Source organism: Zea mays, chromosome 4 (assembly GCF_902167145.1).
Source record: "Zea mays cultivar B73 chromosome 4, Zm-B73-REFERENCE-NAM-5.0, whole genome shotgun sequence".
NCBI classification, from domain to species: Eukaryota; Viridiplantae; Streptophyta; class Magnoliopsida; order Poales; family Poaceae; genus Zea; species Zea mays.
Genome location: NC_050099.1, coordinates 64,681,831 through 64,691,646, shown reverse-complemented (window position 1 = coordinate 64,691,646; position 9,816 = coordinate 64,681,831). Strand labels below are relative to the sequence as shown.

At 45.0% G+C, this 9,816-nt stretch overlaps 1 pseudogene across 1 annotated transcript; it reads left to right on the top strand.

Annotated features, from left to right (window-relative positions):
• The first annotated feature begins 684 nt into the window (after positions 1-684).
• Positions 685-3,801, top strand: LOC100276469 (Leucine-rich repeat family protein pseudogene; annotated as a pseudogene). The gene is made up of 2 exons (NR_158688.1): positions 685-778; positions 2,202-3,801. The product of NR_158688.1 is annotated as a Leucine-rich repeat family protein pseudogene (transcript).
• The last annotated feature ends 6,015 nt before the right edge of the window (positions 3,802-9,816 follow it).

Below are 9,816 nucleotides of genomic sequence, written 5' to 3'. Positions count from 1 at the left end.
AGTGTTTAGGTCTTTAGTTAGGAACTTTAGATGTTTAGTTGTCTATGGAACTTTGAGATGTTTAGTTGTCTATGGAACTTGATATGTGTATAAATCTGTGTATGACGATGGAACTTGATATGTGGATGAATCTGTGTATTATAGAACTTGATATGTATAAATCTGTGTATGCAATCTGTGTGAATCTGTGTATGAAATCTGTGTATAATCTGTGTTTGAAAATTCTGTATATGAATCTGTATATTGAAAACCGTCTGTGATTTTTATTGTATGCAGTCGGACTTATATTAAAAATCGCCTGTGATGTGTGGCTAACACAAGCGGCTAGGATAAGAAACCGCCTGTGATGTGTGTCTATCACAGACGGTTCCTTTGAACTGGACCGCCTGTAATGTGTGTCTTTCACGGGCGGTTTTTGATTGACCGTCTGTGATGTTGTTTTACATCACAGGCGATACACCACAAGCGGTTCTTGGAACCGCCTGTGTAGAGGTGAACCAAACCGACTGTACAGAGGTTTGCTGTAGTAGTGCTAGTACGTGAGTACTGGACCTTTGGACTTTGGTTATTTTTTAGTGAAAATGCCGAGTGGTGAATTTATTTGGCACCCAACGCGCCAGTCTGAAACGGATGATTGCTTCTAGTCCACACCGCGCTGCAGGTGCTCTCCCTCTCGTCCTCCATGGAATATAATGGATGATTGCTTCTAGTGCTAGTCAAAACTAGAGGAGCGCCTCCCAGGATCCTCTCGCCTGCGGGCACCGAGCTGCCGTCTCTGGTAAGCGCCGCTCACTCGCTTCCTTCCTTCCCCCTGTGTGCTCCTCCGGGTCGAGCAGTTTCCGCCTGTACTACTTCCTGTTGTGTGTTGCTTGTTGTTTGACCCCCGAGCAACCGCCGTCCGCCGCTATCATTCGTTCCGTTCCTGCCGTCTGGTCTTTTGCACTCGCATTTTATCGCCCGCATCTATTGTAGTTCTCGGGTTCTTGTCAGCGCCCGCTCTCAAACTTAGAGAGCGTGCTTCAGGAACGAAGCAAAACCCATGGCTGCTTGAGCTGTAGTTGTAGCCCACTGAAATGAACGAGCTTCCATGGGTGCCGATTTCTCCGAGGAAGGGCTTCTTCGGAAGGGCCAAAACGGCTCCGGAATCTTTTTCGCTGAAAAAAATAGTTCCAAACGACTCGTGCTACTAAACCGACCGTTTGATATAGAGTGAGTTTCTCGCGAAAAATCCTACCAAGCGGGCTTTAATTATCATGTGGTGGCGTCGTCCGCGTAGTAGTGCTGAGGATCTCTCGCTTGCAATTGCAATCGAGGTGCCCGTTTTTCGTTTTTATTAAAGAAAAGAAATCAAGATGCTCATCAGCTCATGTGGTGGTTCCCCTTATTTTTAGAATTGGGGAAATGCTTAGAATGGCTTATGTTTAGCAGAAGATAGGCTATGTCGTATTTTCTCAAATAAGAACTATGAGCATATCCGTTAGGAGCCCATCATAAACTCAATTTCATAAACACAATTTCTGACACTTTTTTTTAGTAAAATGTGAGTTTCGGTTTTCCTGCTTCATTTGCAATGGCTTGGGAAACCATCCAGCGCCTTGAGTTTAATAGCCCATTGCGTTTTGGTTTTAACATATTTGCATTTTGCTGCTCTCAGTGTATGATTATCCAAACTACAAGTAGGTGTGTCTGGCAGTTTGGGGGCCTCCAGTTAACCAAACTCATTTATGATTATATTCTTCTATCATATACTACGTTACTATGTTTTTACATGTCTGGAAGAATGGCCAATAGCCAAATTTGGGTCTGCGTGCTGATCTGTTGGATGAGGAACAATTCTTCCTAAGTAAATAACATACAAATTTAAACTATATTCTAGTCTATCTGAAAACCTAAACATCTATCCAATTAAAATCTTTTAGCACATTCTACTTAGTGTTAGTATGTGTTCCGGAAGAGTAAGCTTGGCTTCCTTCAAGATTGTTAATGTTTAAGGATTTCTACCAACTCTTATTGGGAAAATAAGTAACTTCTAGTTTCATCAAATTGTTCTACTTCGTTGCTTTTAAGGGGAAGGTTGTCAATGTGCGCAATTTTGGTTGATGACAACTGCTCATACATGCAATCCCCATCGAATTGTGCATTGAACTACTTGTACATAGGCGAAAAAAGATCTTCTACTGACTTCTATCCAAAATTTTCAGGGACAAGATGAAGCTGGTTTTCTGGCATCGGTTTTTTCTATTATTCGTGTTAGTTTCAACATCACAGGGTATGAGTTCAGATGGCCTAGCTCTTCTTGCTCTGTCCAAAACCCTAATACTACCAAGTTTCATAAGAACCAACTGGAGTGGTTCTGATGCAACTCCTTGTACATGGAACGGTGTTGGCTGCAATGGAAGGAACAGAGTGATTTCTCTCGACCTATCGTCATCAGAGGTTTCAGGTTTTATAGGACCTGAAATAGGGCGTCTGAAATACATGCAGGTTCTCATTTTATCTGCTAACAACATATCTGGTTTGATCCCTCTAGAATTGGGCAACTGCAGTATGCTTGAACAATTGGATTTGTCCCAAAACTTGCTTTCTGGCAACATACCAGCATCAATGGGCAGCCTCAAGAAATTATCATCACTGTCGCTCTACTACAATTCTTTCAATGGAACAATACCAGAGGAGTTGTTCAAGAACCAGTTTCTGGAGCAAGTGTACCTACATGGCAATCAGCTCAGTGGTTCGATACCCCCTTCTCGGTTGGTGAAATGACAAGCCTTAAGTCATTGTGGTTGCACGAAAATATGTTGTCTGGAGTTTTGCCCAGTTCAATTGGCAACTGCACCAAGTTGGAGGAGCTGTATCTACTCAATAATCAACTGAGTGGCAGTATTCCAGAGTCCTTGAGTAAGATCGAAGGCCTCAAGGTTTTTGATGCCACTGCCAATAGTTTCACGGGCGAGATCTCTTTCAGTTTTGAGAACTGCAAGCTGGAAATATTCATTTTGTCATTCAATAATATAAAGGGTGAAATTCCCTCATGGCTAGGGAATTGCAGGAGCTTGCAACAACTTGGATTTGTCAATAATAGTCTGTCTGGCAAAATTCCAAATTTTATAGGCTTATCCAGCAACCTCACATATCTTTTACTTTCACAGAACTCCCTGACTGGGCTGATCCCACCTGAGATTGGTAACTGTCGGTTGCTGCAGTGGCTAGAGCTAGATGCAAACCAGCTGGAGGGCACTGTTCCTGAAGAATTTGCAAATTTACGGAATTTGTCAAAGCTCTTTCTTTTCGAGAATCACCTCATGGGACTCTTCCCTGAGAGTATTTGGAGTATCCAAACCCTCGAGAGTGTCCTTCTTTATCGCAACAAATTCACAGGGAGGCTACCTTCAGTGTTAGCTGAGCTGAAGTCCCTAAAGAACATCACACTGTTTGATAATTTCTTCACTGGAGTCATACCACAGGAGCTGGGTGTTAATAGCCCCTTGGTCCAGATAGATTTCACAAATAACAGTTTTGTTGGTGGTATCCCACCAAACATTTGTTCAGGAAAAGCATTGAGAATTTTGGACTTGGGGTTTAATCATCTCAACGGTAGCATCCCATCCAGTGTTCTGGACTGCCCAAGTTTGGAACGGTTAATTCTCAGAGATAACAATCTTAGTGGATCAATTATGTGATCCATAAGATTTGGAAATGCATCTACAGGTTACCTTTTTATGAAACGGGAGAGGTCTAGTTGTTTTGTTTGGCCAGGCATCTATAGGTTGGGCCATGCATAAAAAACACTCAAATTAGTGGACTAGTTATTTTGTTTCTGTTGGACACCAAAATGAGAGGCCGGACGGTCCGCGGTCCGGACAGTCCGCGCCTGTGGGCCGGACGGTCCGCGCAGGCGCAGAACAGATTAGGGTTCCGAGTTTCTTGCTATATTTGTTGGCGAGAATCTCGGGATAAGCTCGGAAATTAGTTTGTAAAGGGTCCAGCCTCCCTCCTCTATAAATAGAGAGGTATACAGCCGATTTGTGATCATCAATCGAATCAATAACACTTCTATTTCACATTTATTTTCTAAGAGTAGTTCTAGTCTAGTTCTAGTTTAACCTTTCGATCCTCAAATTATTCGCTTCTCTTCGACTTCACGTCGATTAGAGTAGGCTAGGTTGGCCTGCCCGAGCCTAGGCAACTCCTAGGATCTCTCCTCCCCGACGGGGTCCCTCACGGGAGCGAGATCTAGGCGCCGCCGGCGATCTTCCGCCGCCCCTGCGCACGCGCGGACCGTCCGACCCCAGGGCGCGAACCGTCCGGCCTTCAGGCAGGAATCCTAGCCTCGCACCAGGCCGCGGAACGTCCGGCCCCTGCGGGTGGACCGTCCGCCCCTGTGCAGAGAGCATCGCCGCTGGTTCGTGTTGAGTGTTTGGTGCCCTAAAAAGGTGTCAACATACTTTCTGGCGACTCCGCTGGGGACAACATATCTAGACCCATCAAATCGGCCCTCAATGGCCGGTTCAAGAGATAGCTTTGAAGTCTTCCCCAGCAACATTATAGAGCCGACTTGGGAAACCTTGCCGGCCGACGAACAGCTCCAGTTTGAGGAGCACAAGGAGCAGCTGATCAGGAGGCAAAAGCAAAGTTCTTGGCCAACTTCAAAGTGGACAGGAACAACAAGGTCGTCCGACAACGGGCGACGGATCCGGCTTCGCTTCGACCCACACCAGATATCCCCAATGTAAGTAATACAAACGAGCTGCAATCTCTTAAGAATTATGTATATGAGCAACGAGAACAAATGCAAAATATCATAGGGGTATGCAAAACGACTATAGGAGACTAGCACATGCATTTGATAAATCTAGCATTGCAAATTTTCCTTCGCACGAGGTTGAGTTAGGAGGTAACACGTAATACATCGGCTATAGGTTGTCACGACCAACTCTTTATGGGATGCCGATGGACACGTACCCTGAGCAACCGCAAATCGGCAGTAAATCAGCCGATCTGCACATGTCCGGACCGTCCGCCCGTGATCACGGACCATCCGGGCCAGCCACAGCCGGGCCCATTTTTAATGAGTTACCCAGACATGCACCCGAGCCACCACATATGGCATAGAATCTGAACTACCCAGTCGGACGGTCCGCATACAACGACGGACGGTCCGCATATAATCATGGACGGTCCGGGCCAATGTCCGGACAGTCCGCACATGACCTTTTTGAAGAGGATTGTTACCTGAATCCTCACCCGTCCCAGCAACACTTCCCATCACACTATGCAATGCATCAGCCCATTAATTCAAGATCCAGAGCCCATGAAAGCTTTCCGGCCCCACCTAGAAGGCCAGAAAGGAACGATCAAACCTATGAACCATATAGGGAAAGTGACAATGCACCACATAACCAGTGGGGGGAAGACAACACGCTAATTTCTACCTAACCCCACCTATGTTTGACCAGAGAGCCGGTGGTCTTGCACCGGCTGCCATTGATATAATAAGGGAGGAAATAGTCAGGGTGTTCCGAAATAAGCTCGGAGTAAGCATGGTCTCTGGGGGGCAATCATATCAGAAATCTTATGATAGCCGATTTGATCACCACCCATACCCACAGGGAACCAGGATATCCGAATTCGCAAAATTTTCGGGTGACCAAGGAAAAAACACGCGCGAACACATAGGCCAGTTTTTAGCACAGTTAGGGGAATTGGCTGACACAGAAGCATTTTGCGTGCGTTTATTTTCATTATCTTTAACAGGAATCGCGTTTGCATGGTACATCACTTTACCTCCTAATTCTATTTTGTCATGGGGGGATTTAGAACAAAAATTTCATGACCACTTTTTTTCTGGTGACTATGAGTTAGATTTGGTAGATTTAGTGTCCTTGCGACAAGCGAAAGATGAATCGATTAATGATTACATCCGAAGATTCCGAGATACAAGAAACCGATGTTTCCAAATTCATTTAGCACAAAAACAGCTAGCATGATTAGCCTTTAATGGTCCGCGATATTATTTAAAAGAAAATTAGAAGGCATCCAATTTTTCACCCTAGCACAGTTACACCAGAGAGCTTTGGTCTGTGAAAGTCGAAGCAAAGAAACTGCCAAAACCATTCGTCACAATGTCCATATAGTAGAATGCGACCAAAGTAGCCCGGACGACGAGTCAATAGAAGTTTATACTGCTAAAATGGTTTGGCCTAAGCAGGCCAAATCTTCGGCTTGTTCCTCCTTGTAGCCGGTTCAGAAGAAACAACAAGAGGAAGTTAAGTTTACATTTAATGTTGGTAAATGTGATAAAATATTTGATGAATTACTCAAAAATGGCAACATTAAAATATATCACATTGTTCCATCCGCCGACGAGCTAAAACGTCGGGCATACTGCAAGTGGTATAACTCATTTTCTCATACCACTAATGATTGTAATGTATTCCGTCGACAGATTCAATCGGCAATTAACGAGGGATGGTTGAAATTTCAGGAAATGCAGGTGGATACAGAGCCCTTTCCAATGAACATGATCGACTTCGAGGGCAAGAAAGTCTTGGTTCGGTCAAACACAGCTGATAAAGGCAAAGGTGAAGAGATAGTCATCGACAATGCAAGAGAGGCCGATGAGGATCATAAAAATTCTTGCAGGAAAGTGGTGGCAGAGAAGACTCCCAATGGAGGGGAAACTCTTAAGGTGACCATCACGACCTCCGGTACTGGAGGGCAGGCACGGACCAAGGAGCAGGAACCTGTGCTACGCATCTCGGACGGTCTGACACACAGGCGCGGACGGTCCGGAGAATTCAAGCGGACGGTCCGGCCCCACTCAAGACTCGCAACGGCCACGTACCTTCAAACCACGACGATCAGAGATAGGTACGTGGAAAACAAATACATTCAAGGCAGCTGGTCGGTTGGTCAAAACCAGCCCAACCTTCGATCAATTATTGTCTAAGTACATGAAAAAGAAGGCCGGCCCCGGGACCAGCCAGCAAAGCGACCCCGCTCACCTGTTCATGAGCAACGTCAGGTAAGGCCGATTGGACCACCTCACCAATCGGAAGAAATGAAAGGTCATACTTTGCAATTGAGACCTAACATAGCTGCATGGACACCTCCACCTCCATATCCACCTATGCCATATCCATACCACATACATGCCTCCACCATATGTTCCAAATCAAATGTGGGGCATGACACCATATTTGTTTGGGATGCCACAGTACCCCGCTTGGGGCGCACCCCAAACATCCGTATTCAACAGGTTGGCACCACCAGCACAAGACCGATTGAGCGCCGTTCAATCCGGTCAACAGGCACAGACCCAACAAGATTGCCGGACTACTCGGCTTCCAAGGCCAACCAATCCGGCAGGGGGCATATGCCTGCAGCAACTGAAAGAATAACAAATAGGACATCATCAACATAGGTACTGCAGATGTTGTCATACAGGAAGATAATAAAGGGCCGATGATTTTTGGTGAATCGGCCAATACAACCGAAAAAGAAGATACGACTACCATCAAAACAGCCGATCCAAAATACTCCATGCCTCGATGGTGCCCAGCGGGATTGACACGGTCCCAAAAGCGGAAATTACAGCGCCTAAGAGTAAAGGAAAGCCAGGAGAAAGAGGTGGAAAAAATATTCAATGACACACATCCACAATACCCGCCACCACAAAAGAAATGGAGACCAAAGGGCGTTGAAGAAAAACAAACGGCCACGAAAATAGAAAATAAAACAACACTTGTGCAGCACCCTTCAGGTATGGCAGATAGCTTGGCCAGCAAGGCCGGACAATCTGCACCAGGCGTGTACCGTCCGCCCTCGGAGTCCGGACCGTCCGCACCACACCACGAAGCCTCCAACGACATGCCAACATCAATGGAAGAAGACGACCTACTGGGAGAAGACCTGGTCGACTACGAGGCTTTCTCCAGAGCGCCCAGGTATGGATGTAAATGTTATTACATTTTCCGCCGATTGTACTATTGTCGGCGACGATGAACCTGTTGTTGCCCAGTTTGATTTTGGTCCTAAAGAAGCCGCCTTTACTAAACCAAAGGAATCGGTAAATCATTTAAAGCCGCTCTTCGTGCGCGGTCACATTGATGGGATACCGATTGCTAAAATGTTGGTAGATGGAGGGGCAGTTGTAATCTAATGTCTTACTCATTATACAAAAAATTAGGTAAACAAGATGACGAACTTGTCAAGACCAACGTGACCCTCAGCAGTGTTGGAACTGATAGTTCGATCAAAGCCAGAGGAGTCACATCCGTTGAATTAACCATCGGGACTAAGACCCTAACTGCTGCATTCTTCGTCGCTGATGTAGAAGGAAATTACAGTTTAATCCTAGGCAGAGATTGGATTCATGCCAATCAATGTATATCTTCTACATTACATCAAATGTTAATACAATGGGTAGGCGATGATGTAGAACAAGTACATGCTGATGTATCGGCCTGTATCGCTGTGGCCGATGCCCCTGTACTCTGGACTTATGAGACTGCTACATGTCTCACAGGAGTAGATTTTTCTGATTATCAGTTCATAAGTATAGATAGAAAGGGTTTCATTCCTGTAATGCTAGAGCCGATGGAGAATCGGCTAAATCCTAAATAAAGTTTAAATGATGAGTACACACAAAGTTCATGAGTCTTTGGTCACGGACAGTTCGGCTTCTAAGGCCGGATGGTCTGGTCTTTCGCAAAACAGTTCGGACTTTAAGATCAAACATCTACCGCAGCGTAAAGACAGTGTTACGGATGATCCGGTCCCTGAGACAGGAAAGCCCGCCATCACACAAAGATCATCTGGTTCCTCTGTAGGGGACGTGATAGAGGAATTTAGAGATTTTGATAAACTAGGACAGGGGTTTACATCGGCTGATCCTTTGGAGGAGATTGACATAGGTGATGGTAAAACTCCAAGGCCGATTTTTGTAAACAAGATCCTGGAGACCGATCTTAGAAATGAGATGATCGGTCTATTGAAGGAATATTCAGATTGCTTTGCTTGGAATTACACTGAGATGCCTAGATTAAGCCGAGAGATCGTAGAGCATCGGTTGCCTATTAAGTCCGGTTTCAGACGTTTCAAGCAGAAAGCTAGAACATTTTGTCCGTATCTTCTCCCACGAATCAAGGACGAAATCCACCGGCTGTTAGAAGCTGATTTTATTAGACCTTGCAGATACGCAGAATGGGTCTCCAATATTGTGCTGGTGGAGAAGGAGTCAGGTAAGCTTAGAGTATGCATTGATTTTCGCAATTTAAATAGATCAACTCCTAAAGATGAGTATCCCATGCCCATAGCCGACACAATAATCAATAATGCATCAGGAAATAGAATTATTAGCTTTCTTGATGGTAATGCCGGATATAACCAGATCTTCATGGCCGAAGTGGATGCGTCTAAAACAACCTTTATATGTGCAGGCTTCATTGGTTTATTTGAATGGGTTGTCATGACATTTGGTCTTAAAAATGCTAGTGCTACTTATCAGAGGGCTATGAATTTGATCTTCCATGAGTTGTTAGGAAACATTGTGGAAGTCTACATTGATGATATTGTAGTCAAATCGGTTGAGTTTAGTTCTCATATAGCTGATTTGCGTAAAGCCTTTGATAAAATGCGTCGGTATGGTTTGAAAATGAACCCACATAAATGTGCTTTTGGGGTGTCGGCTAGTAAGTTTTTAGGATTTGTCATCCATGAATATGGCATAGAGATAGACCCTGACCAAATTAAGTCTATTCGGAGTGTGGGACCTACGACCTGTAAGGTCCAAGTGCAGAAGTTTCTCGGCAAGGT